Source organism: Apis laboriosa, unplaced genomic scaffold (genome assembly GCF_014066325.1).
Source record: "Apis laboriosa isolate Shangri-la unplaced genomic scaffold, ASM1406632v1 scaffold25_cov139, whole genome shotgun sequence".
NCBI lineage: Eukaryota > Metazoa > Arthropoda > Insecta > Hymenoptera > Apidae > Apis > Apis laboriosa.
The window spans coordinates 202,333-214,702 of NW_025222552.1; the positions used below are offsets into that span (position 1 = coordinate 202,333).

Here is a 12,370-nt window from a genome sequence, read left to right on the forward strand (position 1 = left end):
AGATTGAATATTATTCAATAATTCATATTTATTTGGAAACTGTATGCTTTAAATAAATGTTATATCGTTTTAAAAATTACGTTATTCGAAACTTAAATATTTAATTACCTGCAAATTATATATATATATATATTTTTTGTTTAAATTAAATATAAATTTGCAAATCAATTACGTACAACGAATTAATAATTATTATTATTCGTTGATAATAATTATAATTATTATTATTATCATTATTCGAAACTTAAATATTTAATTACCTGCAAATTATATATATATATATTTTGTTTAAATTAAATATAAATTTGCAAATCAATTACGTACAACGAATTAATAATTAAAGTTAAAGTTATCGTATTTATATCAGCTTTATAAGAAAAATTGTATTTTCTAAAGAAAATCTATCGTAACAAGCAAATTTATAAAAGATAGAACAGTAATAGAGAGATCGATAGAGTATGAAAAAGAGATCACAAACACGTTTTTTTCTCGGTTCTTAATGCACGAAACAAGATGACTACCGAGTGCATGTAGAGTCGGAGGTAGAGGTGGAAGAGCAATGGTACGCATGCACTCCCCTCCACAACACTCTGCAGAGTATGAAATTCTGGATCGTGAATGCTTCAGTCCCATCAATCAAACACTGTCACACAATCTATACAATTATTCCCTTATTAATATAAGCTATTTTCCTGGAAAAATTTAACAGCGATCTTAACTGCCTCGTCACACGAAATATCACACAAACAGTTATCGAATGAAACTTCATTCAAGATCATCACATTGCTCGACTCGAAACGACCAATATTCGCTGTTTGCGAGCTTGGAAAAATCGTACAATTTTATTCGCAATGAGGATTAAACTTTAAATTGTTTAAAAATATTAACGAAATTTTAATGTTCTTGAAATTTTAATTTAAAAATACTTTTGTTCAATGGAGGACAGTGTTAACCTTGATTTGCAGTATTTGCAAAATTCTGAACAAGAATACTTGGTGGCAAAATTTTCCTTCCGTAACAAGATTCCCTTAATCCTCTAAATTCCGTATAAAATTTACGATCTCGAAGAGCAAAGTTTCAAAGTTTTCGTGGAACAGGATGAAAAGAACTATAATTTCAGAAAATTTGTTATATTCTAAACAAATATAAATGTCTCTCCAAGATACAAAATTATCTTCTCATAATTGAACATTAATATTGCACGTTTTTTCAAATTATTATTAAATAGCAACATGAAAATTATATTCTGTATAATTTCTATATATTTAAATCACAAAAAAAAATATTCTGAACAAAAAATATTCTGAACATGAAATATTCATTAATTCGTTAACTTCCAGATATATGAATTGAAACTACAAAATAAAACGTTCAAAAAAATACACAAGTTTTACATTTGCAATTATTTCACAATATAATAACAAGGATATTTCAGATATCTAGTTTAAAAATACATAATTGAATATTCATACAGATTGTACAAGTAGTGTAATTATTTCGCAATATAATAACGAGAATGTATATCTCCTCGAATATCTAATTTTAAATATTCAAAAAAAAAAAAAAAAAGTATTATTACCATTCAAAATTAGATATTCAAAAAAGATACGTGACTTCTTTATTTGCAATTATTTCAAGATACAATAAAAAATGAAATGAAAACTACGAAAAAAAAACAAGAACATTATTAACAATCGAAATCACGTGATTTCGAGAAATCTAAATTCCCCCTCCCTCCAAAATTTAGCGTTGAGATGATCACACTCCACGTTTTACACGTTTTACAATCCCATAAGAAATCACGAGCTTCTCGACTCGAAACTTCAAAGGCAGAGGCAGCAAACAACGTGGTGACATCCGCGACGCGACGACACGAAAATACTATCGGCTCTGAATGAACAGATAGCCAAGTACGAGGTCGGTTTCCTCCCCGTTGCCAGAAATTTCCTCGGTACAGCGAGCATCGAAAAGGCCGTGATTCCCGCGTAAGTAGATAAAAATAAAATAAACGTATCGAGATAACCCCGTGATCCACCCGTGATCCGACGACGTCCTCTGCGTCGAGGAGGAAGCGTCGAGGAGGGACCGGTGGCGGTCGCCGCCTCCGAAATGACCGCCGACACGACGCTCTAATCGCGCTCCGCTCCGTAAACGGCCGAGCTAATGACAGGCAGGAAACGGCGTTTAATTAAAGTACGCACTTCCGGTAGGAACGTTTTCACGACGAGGCCTCGTCGCAGCGCGCGCGCGCTCGAATCAGTTGCGTAATTTCGAAGCGTTGGAGATAAAGGAATTATCGCGGCGCGATGTTCCCACGTTTTCTTTAGGATTAGGATTAGGGTGCGAGATGTATTGGATCGATTTCGAAATTGTTTTTTTTTTTTTTTTTTTTTTTTGGTTATGGGTTGGTGAGTTGGTTGAATTTATTTTGAGAAATGGAAACGAATAATGTCAATTAATTGGAGTTATGTAAATTTGGTATTAAGATGAAAATTATTATAGGAACATCTTTCCACTTCATTTTTCTAGAATGATAATGTAGATAGATCAAATTTTATGATTATAATAGTATGTTAGGGTGCGAGATGTATTGGATTTTTTTTTTTTTTTGGTTATGGGTTGGTGAATTGGTTGAATTTATTTTGAGAAATGGAAACGAATAATGTCAATTAATTGGAGTTATGTAAATTTGGTATTAAGATGAAAATTATTATAGGAACATCTTTCCACTTCATTTTTTTAGAATGATAATATAGATAGATCAAATTTTATGATTATAATAATATGTTTTTAATTATTCTATATTTTAATATATTTCAAGATATATATTTCTTTTTATTTAAAACCTGTGTTATCATCGAGTTGTCTCATCGATGTGGAATATTATCAGTTTTTTTAAATATTTATTCATCGATAGATATGGAATACATGGAGAACAGGAATTTTGATATATTTTCTGATCTCTCGTAATCATTAAAATCACACGTGCAAATAACGAGACAAACTTCTCTCGAATAAGTTAATATTTAAAATGTCGGGACGAGTGGAAATGCAGGGTGCTAAATAAAGTTCAATTTAGATTGAAGGAAGGAGTTATATATGAAATTAATATTACACAGGTTTTGAGATAGCGCCACGAGAAAATTTGATGCCAATTACGTTTGATGGCTCTTTAATGAGGTTGCTTGGGAATGCACTGTTTTGCTTGGCGTGATATGCTTTGATTTAGTGAACGTTTCGTTTCGGGAGTTTTGATCTTTACGCTTTTTTTTATTGAACAGGTGTAAGTTAATTGGAGAACTTGAATTTCGGTGGGTTAAATTTGGCCCTTGTTGTTGGAGTTTAAGATTTAGATTTCTTTCGAAAATATATTTATCATTAATGGAAGATTAAATATAATTTTCGCAAATTTTTGTAAATTTTCAGATAATTATTTAAGACTAGATAGATATTAAAAATTTTTAATTCAATTTTAAATTTGATGAAAAGCATAACAATTTTAATCGTTACATTTACGAATTTATACCACAATATATTTTAGAAATATTCTAATATTTTAATAAAACACTATCGTAATATAGATCATACTATAATTATAAAAAAAATTTTAATATAAAATCGCTGTTATTTAAACGACAACTGGATAAAAAATGTTTCTCAGCGTATTTAGAATAAAAATGTAAAGAAAACTAGTGAAGTATAATCTATCAAATTTTCCTCTCGTTAAATCGAATAGTTTACTAAATGCAAAAAATGCAAATCGTTCCTTTATTCTTTCATTCATGAACACGTATAAGCGATTACCATAACGTTGGCAAAATGGAAATGCAATAAGTTGTTCCTGATAGAACAAGAATACATTGGAAAATTAATACAATCAGTGTTTCAATCTTTATCCACGAGAACAGATCGTGCATGATAGTCTCTTTAATTATACGAGATATTTTCAATGAGCAGTTTCGTTCTATCAATCTTAATGCGACACGTATGTGAAAAAAACGATCGATATAATCGAATACGAACCTGTTTTCCTCGTTCGTGCTTCAAGTTCTCTCTCTCTCTCTCTCTAAAAAATTCCACCCTCATCACACACTGACCAACCCTAAGGATAGTTACCCTCGCACGTGTTCCAACGTACACACGCTTGTAGTCACCATTCGCTCTCTCTCTTTCTCTCTCTCTCTCTCTTGTGCACGTACGCACTCTTAGTGATTCTTTCTCTTTTTATCCAGATGTTTTACTCGCTTCGCAACATTTTTTTTCTTTTTTTCTTCCGATGTTATACTGGTTATACTGGTTTCTATAATTTAATAGTTCAATTGTTTAATAATGAGACTTATAAAATTAATATATATTGTATATTTAATCTTATTTATTTTATCTCGTGTTTATAATATCCATTTGAATGTAAAAATTGTTTTTATTAATTATAAAAATTTTTCAACAAATCTTTCTTATAACAGAATGTTAATTTTTTTTTTTGTGATACAATCTTCAAGAATTGATTTTTGAAAATAAAAAGTTACTATATAAAAATTTCGAATCAATATTATTTATAATTTTCTTTTAATTGCTTATTTTTCAATTTTATACGAGATTTAAGGATGAATTTTCGAAACACACTCTTGTGAAAACGCTTTACCTCTTTCGATATCTTCCAAAATTTATCGGAAGTTAAACTGGAGGAAAATCTCGATCACGAAGCTCTTACGATAATTGATGGTCTTCCAAGGGAAGAATAAAAATCGAGTATCGAAAAAAATCCTCGAGAGAAAGAGAGAGAGAGAAACTCGATCTAATCTTTCAATCCGATCGATAAATTATTTTCTTACCAAGCGTTATGATCGAGATCGTGCGAACAATTATCTCGATTCGATGCGGGAAAGTCAATGCAGTTTTTGGCGCGCGGAAACGTTTCATTGTTAGAATCAATGCGCCCCGATCGCGGCGAACCGTTGCACAATTAACGATCGTGTAACAATCGTGTAGAGGGGCTGGACGGAGAGAGAGAGAGAGAGAGAGAGAGAGAGAGAGAGAGAGAGAGAGAGAAAAGGCTCGTTTTTTTTTCTTAACATTTCGTTTCCACGATACTGGATCCGCGTTTAGAATTCGATTATGTGTTTTTCCACTTTCACTTTAATTTGCGTGGTATTAAACATTACGCTCATTACGATTGTTACTTTATGTTAAATAATTTTGTAGAATGAATTATTATTATTCGGTGTACAGGCGTTTCGTCGTTTCGCTTTATAAAAAAAATGAAAATATAAATATGTTTTTTTTTTTTTTTTGTTCCTCACGTGGAATATTTATTTTCTAAAATTTTTCTAGTATCCTTGTAATAGATCCGTTGAAAATTGTTATCTCTTATTTCCTATATTTATCATTCGAAAGTAAAAGATTAATTCCAACTATTTTATTATATTTATTTTAGAAATAAAATATAGGCAATGCAATTTATTTTTCTACGCAGTTGAAAATATTCTTTTCGAAACTTTCACCCGTTACACCACTCTAACAATAATTAATATTCCTTAAAATCACGATATGTCAAATTTTATAAACATACCTATAAAAACGAGCTGCTCAGAAACATAATTTTTCATCTCTCCTCTACTACCATCGTTCCAAAATCCATCGTATACGAAAATCTCAACGAACAATTTAAACAAAAAAAAAAAAAAGAAAAAAAGACAGGAAATATTCGCAAGGAAGAGAAAAATATCCAAGTCAGTGGCGAAGCTGTGACGTGCTGCGACACGACACGAAAGAGAGCATCTGTCGAAGAGCGCGTGGCGAGGAAGAAAAAATTCAGCGCCACCAGTTCGAAGTTGTTCCCGGTTGGTCGGTGGCCGCGGTAAATTTCGAACTTGTTGGCAACAAGTGTTTCCCTCTATCGTTACACGATTGCACGGCTTAAGTTTCACTCGCGGACGTACCAAATTTCCGCAACACCTGTTGCGAAACATTTCGAATTTGCCAGCCAGACCGAACTTTCCTCCTCCCTCCTCCTCCTCCTCCTCTCCTCTCCTCTCTTTTGCAATGGTGGTTGCATCCTGCATCGGCGCGGCTCGGCTTAATTCCAGAGCCGATTATTATTATTATTATTATTATTATTATTATTACTTTTCCCTCCAACATCGTTTCTGTGCGTCCTCTATTTTTAAATATTATTGCCATCCGAACGGGCGCGCATACCCACCCCCTTCCAGTCTCTCCCCTCTCCCCTGTCTTCTGCCCCGCATTATTCACCGGTCATTTATTTTTTACCGCCGTTAATCGCCGTTGTTCCCAAGCGACAAACCTCGACCAAGACCAAGAGTTTTTATTGAACGATATTTATGCACGCTATAAATTTTCGACTGCTGGCCGCCGGCACGTTTCCGCGCCCTCGCGAGAGGCGTTCGTTCCATTTTCTTCTCGAAACCGTTCCCGTTTCGGAACGAAACAAGCGAGTTCGATTGATCGAGTGATTTTTTTATGAGAGGATGAGTATTCTTCTTTTTTATTTTTATTTTTTTTTTTTTTTGTTTCGATTTCGGTCGGTAGGAATTAATTATAATCGTTGGAAGGCGAGAAACAAGTTTTTGAAAAGTTGAAATTTGTAGAATTATATATATATATATATATGTGGTTCGATGCAAGAATTATATTTCTGGATAACTTGGATAAAAATAAGTTCAATTTATTGAGTTTGCAATATATTTTTATGTAATGAATTTTAATTTCTTCTATTGAAGAAATTATTTGAATATGAATCTTTTTTAACATATCTTTATGCTAATATCTTGATTTCGTAAATTATTGTTACTTCTTATATCGAGCTAGTATTATATATACATATATATATATTAATTAGAAGATTATATTATACAAACAGAATTGCGTTGATCGATTGAAAATGGTTTGAATTTAAAACTCTTTAGATACATATTTTATGATTTTTTCCTGAAAAGAGACAACTTCATGAATTTTTAAGCAGTCACGAGTCACATAAACGTTAATAAATTTTCATTTTAATTATAAAGCTTAATTAAATTCTGAAATTTTAAATAGTCAATTAGAATAATATATTATCTTAATCGATAAACACTTCAATTCGAGGGTGTTGCAAGTTTTTTGGAAAAAAAGAAATATTTATATTTTTATGTACGATCTTAATCATTTCCACTCCAATTTCTAAACGCGATCTCTTAATTTCCAACCGATATATCATCGTCCTCGCGTTTCATCATCGCTTCGGTAACGCGTACGTCCTTCGAGCGCGGCAAATGACGCAGATCATGACTAACGAAGCGTCTTGTTCACGATATGCTGTAATCGTCTCCTCGTCAATTAACACCGTGCCGAACACGTAGCATTCATTACGCCACCTATAAATTATGCACGCGTATAAAAGAGTAGGAAACGCCGCGCTCGGCCTGTCATGTCTGTGACTAATTCTTTCTTTGGAATCCAAAATCCGTGTCATCCTCCTCGCTCGGCCTCGCTCCATAATCCTTGCAAATCGCGCGAAAATTTATCCTTCTTATCCTTGTTCGATGATTCGATGCGTGGCGAATGGTTGAATTTTAAATTATTAAATACATTTTTGGTTTGGATAAATTTTATTTTGAAAAGTGTTATTAATATTCATTTTAATTATTACTGTTAACTATATTAATTCCAAAATGGAAAGAGCAGATATGAAATTTCTTTAAACTTTCTTATATTATATCAAAAAAATAAATAGTTTCTTCAATTCTTATGATTTTAAATTTCGTGATAATCGCAGCAAGAGAATAAACAGTCAAACGATATATTTTAATCGATAAAATTGTTCTCAAAGAATCTGAAACGAGTTGTTTTCGAGTTGTTTCCTGAATTAATAATTCTTGCAAAATAAAAATAAAGTTTGAAGAGCGAAGTTTCGAAATTTACGCTTGCATAACCCTCTTTTCATCCTTAGAAATATAGATAAGATGCAGTACCAATCGAGTACCATCTACTTCTGAAGTTACTCCTCCACTTTCGAAAGAAACACGTACGATTGAAATTTGATAAAACGAAATTTCTCGTAACTTTGCATCCTCGATATCCTCTCTCTCACTCTCCATTTTAATATTTCGTCATAGCGAAATATAATTTCGTAAAGAGCTTGAGGAAGAAACGATTGATTCGATGAAGTAATTCGCGCTTGGAAAAACCGCGATGGAATATTTAATTACCTCCGCGAGAAGCATACTGAATCGATAAAAGGTTTTAAATGACTGGTAAATGAATATTGGAAGAAATCGTTGGCTGACGAGACGCGGAAGGATCGAATGGGATTTAGTGGAATTTTAATACCTGTGTAATCGATAGTAGCTTGTTCGAAAAGGAGAGGAAAAAAGAGAGAGAGGGAAGGAGAAAATAATTAATCACGAGAGGAAGAAAAAAGGATAAAGTTATCAATGATGATGAGAATCGAGTGGAAACATAGGAGGTTTCGATCGTGAGTGATTCATTGGCAAAAAATCTTTCGATCGTTAAGTACCACGCATACGAATGACCGATAAGAGTATTAATTAATTTCACACTACGGAGGAATACGAAATTATTCAGATAAATTGAGAGGTTTTCAAATTTTTTTTTGGAAACGATATTTCGAATTCTGGAAATGATTTTTTTTTTTTTTTNTTTTTTTTTTTTTTTTTCACTCAATCGGATATAAAAGCAAAAATGGATTTTACAATAATGAGCGTAGTAGCAAACGATTTTGACGAAATTTACGATTGAGTAAATTGGAAGAATGGAATTTTAATAATATCAAAAATTTGTATTCGATATTTGTAAATTATTTTATGTAAATGTATATATATATATATATATATATATATATATATATGTGTGTGTGTTCGTATAGAGAGAAGGTCTACCAGTTTTAATTAAAGTTTTATTTTTAATTAGAGAGTAAATGAACGGTCTGATAGGTGTAATGAATTTAATGGATCTTATATATTTTAGATAGCGTTAATGATATAAGGAAAATTCATGTAACGTTGAAAATTAATTAACGTCATTATGTTATAAATGGCAAAGGCCAATTAAACTTTAATTGCAATACGTTAAACCAGCGAGGAATAAAGTTATTATTTAAAAATAATGAAATTTGAAACATTTATGTCTTTTTGCAATTTTTTCTTTTTTTTTTTTTTTTTTTTTTTTTTATAGAGAGAATAGCATTGCAGAAAAGAAAATAAACGAATCATAACCGGCACAAATGCTGTTCAAAATAGAATTAGTAATGTATATTATATATATATATATATATACGAACGACGTATAAATATATTCCAAAGATTAATATTACAAAATTTTGTTTGGTTTAAATATAAAACGGTGAAAATAAATAAATTATTGTGTAATGAGAAACATCTGATGACAAGTGAATAAAACTGAGTGACAACGAGAATGTACGTGATACATCTTTTAAAATATACAGAGGACAACGTAAATGAGATCACCCAAATATATTTATTATTTATCGGTATATGAAAAATTAAATTTCTTTTCCTAGAATTATAAACAAAAATTCGAAGATCGTAATAAATTATCTTATTTCAAAAAATTCAAAAAATTCGTTTATTCAATTCTTAATAAATTTGTAATGATACATAACGTTAATACAAAATCTTCTTTCGCATAAATCAATTGCACAATTTCCATAAACATTATTTCACGTATCATATCAATCATAACAATCATATCTACCTAATCTTGAGAAATTTCTACATCTCTACACAGATTATATCTAAGAAAGAAAACAAACGGATATAAAAATTTGGAAATATAAATTTCACAATTCTACTCGCCGTACAAGAAGAAAAATCCCGGTTGAATGTCGTCGACCGTGCTTTAAGCAGGGGCACGCAGGATAGAACCGCGTGCTCGAAATAGTTGCGCGACAACCGAGCAACGTTATTCGTCGCCGATATTCAAGTGATAAAGGTGGTGCGTGGCCTGCCACGAAGCGGCCCGGTGTATTTCTCGTTCCTTTCACAATAATTGGCTCGTAGCGGCGCTTTCGTACGGTAATTATCGCGCCGCTGGGGCCCGCGACACGCAATTTTAATTCGCGGTGTCGGTGAACGGATCGATCGGTCTGGAATCGTGGGCGAAGATTTCACCATCTCCAATGTATAACCGTCGATATTTTTAATCCATCTGGCGTCGCCCATCGTGGTCGAAATACAATATATTTCCCACTGAATGAACGATTGATGATTATTTTATCGTTTAACTCGTTTGGAAATAAATAAACGAAGTTTTGGTCTCGCGATTTTTCTCATAGACACGGATGTTGAGAATGAAATTCGTTATCGTTGGAGAGGTTTTTTAAATTAATTTAGTATTTTGTTCCCGATTATAAGATCGAGAGAGATCCGGTTCAAATCTTTCAAGTTTTCTTTGCAAGTTTCTCATCCCTCCGATCAAAGAATTCAGGTAGTTGTGCTGTAACATCATAACTGGAAAATAATTCGACTCGATGGGGAAAAAGAGAGACAATATTATATATTTCGTTCTACTAAACCATCGAATGCAGATTTTAAAGCGAATCAACCGGATGGATTAAACAACAACGAAGCCAAGTTTTCTCTACACTCGGCCAATTTATTTGCGTTACAACCGTAACCCCCTTGTTCCCCCTGTTGAAGTCTTCTCTAGGAAATTTTCGTTCTAACGCAATTTAATCGAATCGTTACGGTTAAAAGAGCGTTGCTGCGCTCCTCCACGCGGCTTCCGTGATTAATACTTATCCTTTTCTCTCCTCCCCTCCCTTTTCGATTTTCATTTTCTTTGTTTTCCTTAGTTTCCTTTTGCCTCGATCATTTAAACGAGTTTATGATGAGCCACTTTGTGGTTCGTGCCACAATCAAACGAGGTTGCCTGGATAACTGGAGGAACAGTTTCCGCGGGTATACAGGGTGTTTCGTAAATTTTTTAAAATTGATAATCGAGAATATAAAGAAAGGAATATCGAGATACATATAGAAATATTATTGTGAAACTTGTTTAATGGGCTTCGTTGAAAAGGTGTGAATATTACTATGATTCGAACAATAAAAAATTGTTAGGGACGAGGAATATGAAATGTATAGAGAAAATAAACACGAATTTTTTGCAATGATATATTACTCGATCTCTGTACAAAATCAAATCATTTTATGAACCTGATTGAAGAAATATTATATAATTTACGTCATTCTATACATTTTTTTGTATATTCAAATTTTGCATAAATATAATTTTGTAAAAATAACAATATAATTTTCTTAAATGTTTGTCAAATTGATGAAGCCAAATAAAAAGAAAAATAATTTAAACTTTTATACGAAGAAAAATATATAAAAATTACAATTCTAATGAATTTTTTTCTCACAATACATTCACATCAGGCAAAATTTCTTCTTCCTTATTTCCTTCCTCTTTCCTCCCTTCGAAACACCCCATAAGTGAAGACGAAAAAGGGAAGAATTTACGAGCAATAACGAGCTCGTAATCGTAATTTTTCTATTGCATTTGATTATCGGCCGATGAAGTAGCCGAGGGATAATTTCGAGGTTGACGCCTTCTTTCGAACCGACTCGGTTTTATCCGCCGATATTATTAAGTTTCCACGTGCAAACATAGGGGGGACGTGGCTTGCTTAATATCTCGGGCCCGATGGAACGGATGGCGAGAAGTTATGCGTTCGCGAAACATTGTAATTCCGCGGGCCATGTTATTATTGTGCTCTACTATTCTAAGACCGTACATACGCTCGAAGGCGAATCTATGCCGGAATGAAGCGTGCGTTAGGAAAGGGAGGAGCGTGCTGCACTTTTTTTATGGATGAAATTTATAGTTTTGCTCGAAACGTTGGCGTTGAATTTGATTGAAAATTTAAAATTCTTCTTTGAGATGGGAGATAGTTTGAATTTTTTTTTTTTTTTACGTCATTGTAATTTTTAAGATTTTTCAAATGTTTTTAACGTGGCATTTAGTAATAATATTTATTAGTTTATCGTGTGTGATTTTATCAAATATTCAGAATATTTTTTCATTTGTAATTATAGGAAAAGTATAGCAGGTTTCTAAGAAATTAATATAATTGAGAAAGAGAGAGAGATGAAATATGTATTATATTATATATATCAAACTTCTTTTCGAATCTTTTTCATTATTAATGAATTTCTAAAGAATATTAATTAAATCTATAAGTCAATGAAATTGTGACAAAGAAATCAGAATATTTATATCTAAAATTATATTTATTAGTTTATCGTGTATGATTTTATCAAATATTCAGAATATTTTTTTTATTTGTAATTACAGGAAAAGCATAGCACGTTTCTTCCATTTTCCCTTA

At 32.1% G+C, this 12,370-nt stretch overlaps 1 protein-coding gene across 4 annotated transcripts in view; it reads left to right on the forward strand.

The window, feature by feature from the left end:
- LOC122713623 (zinc finger homeobox protein 4) overlaps window positions 1-12,370 on the forward strand; it is a 308,595-nt gene that overhangs the window by 59,044 nt on the left and 237,181 nt on the right. The gene's annotated exons all lie outside the window — the stretch shown is intronic.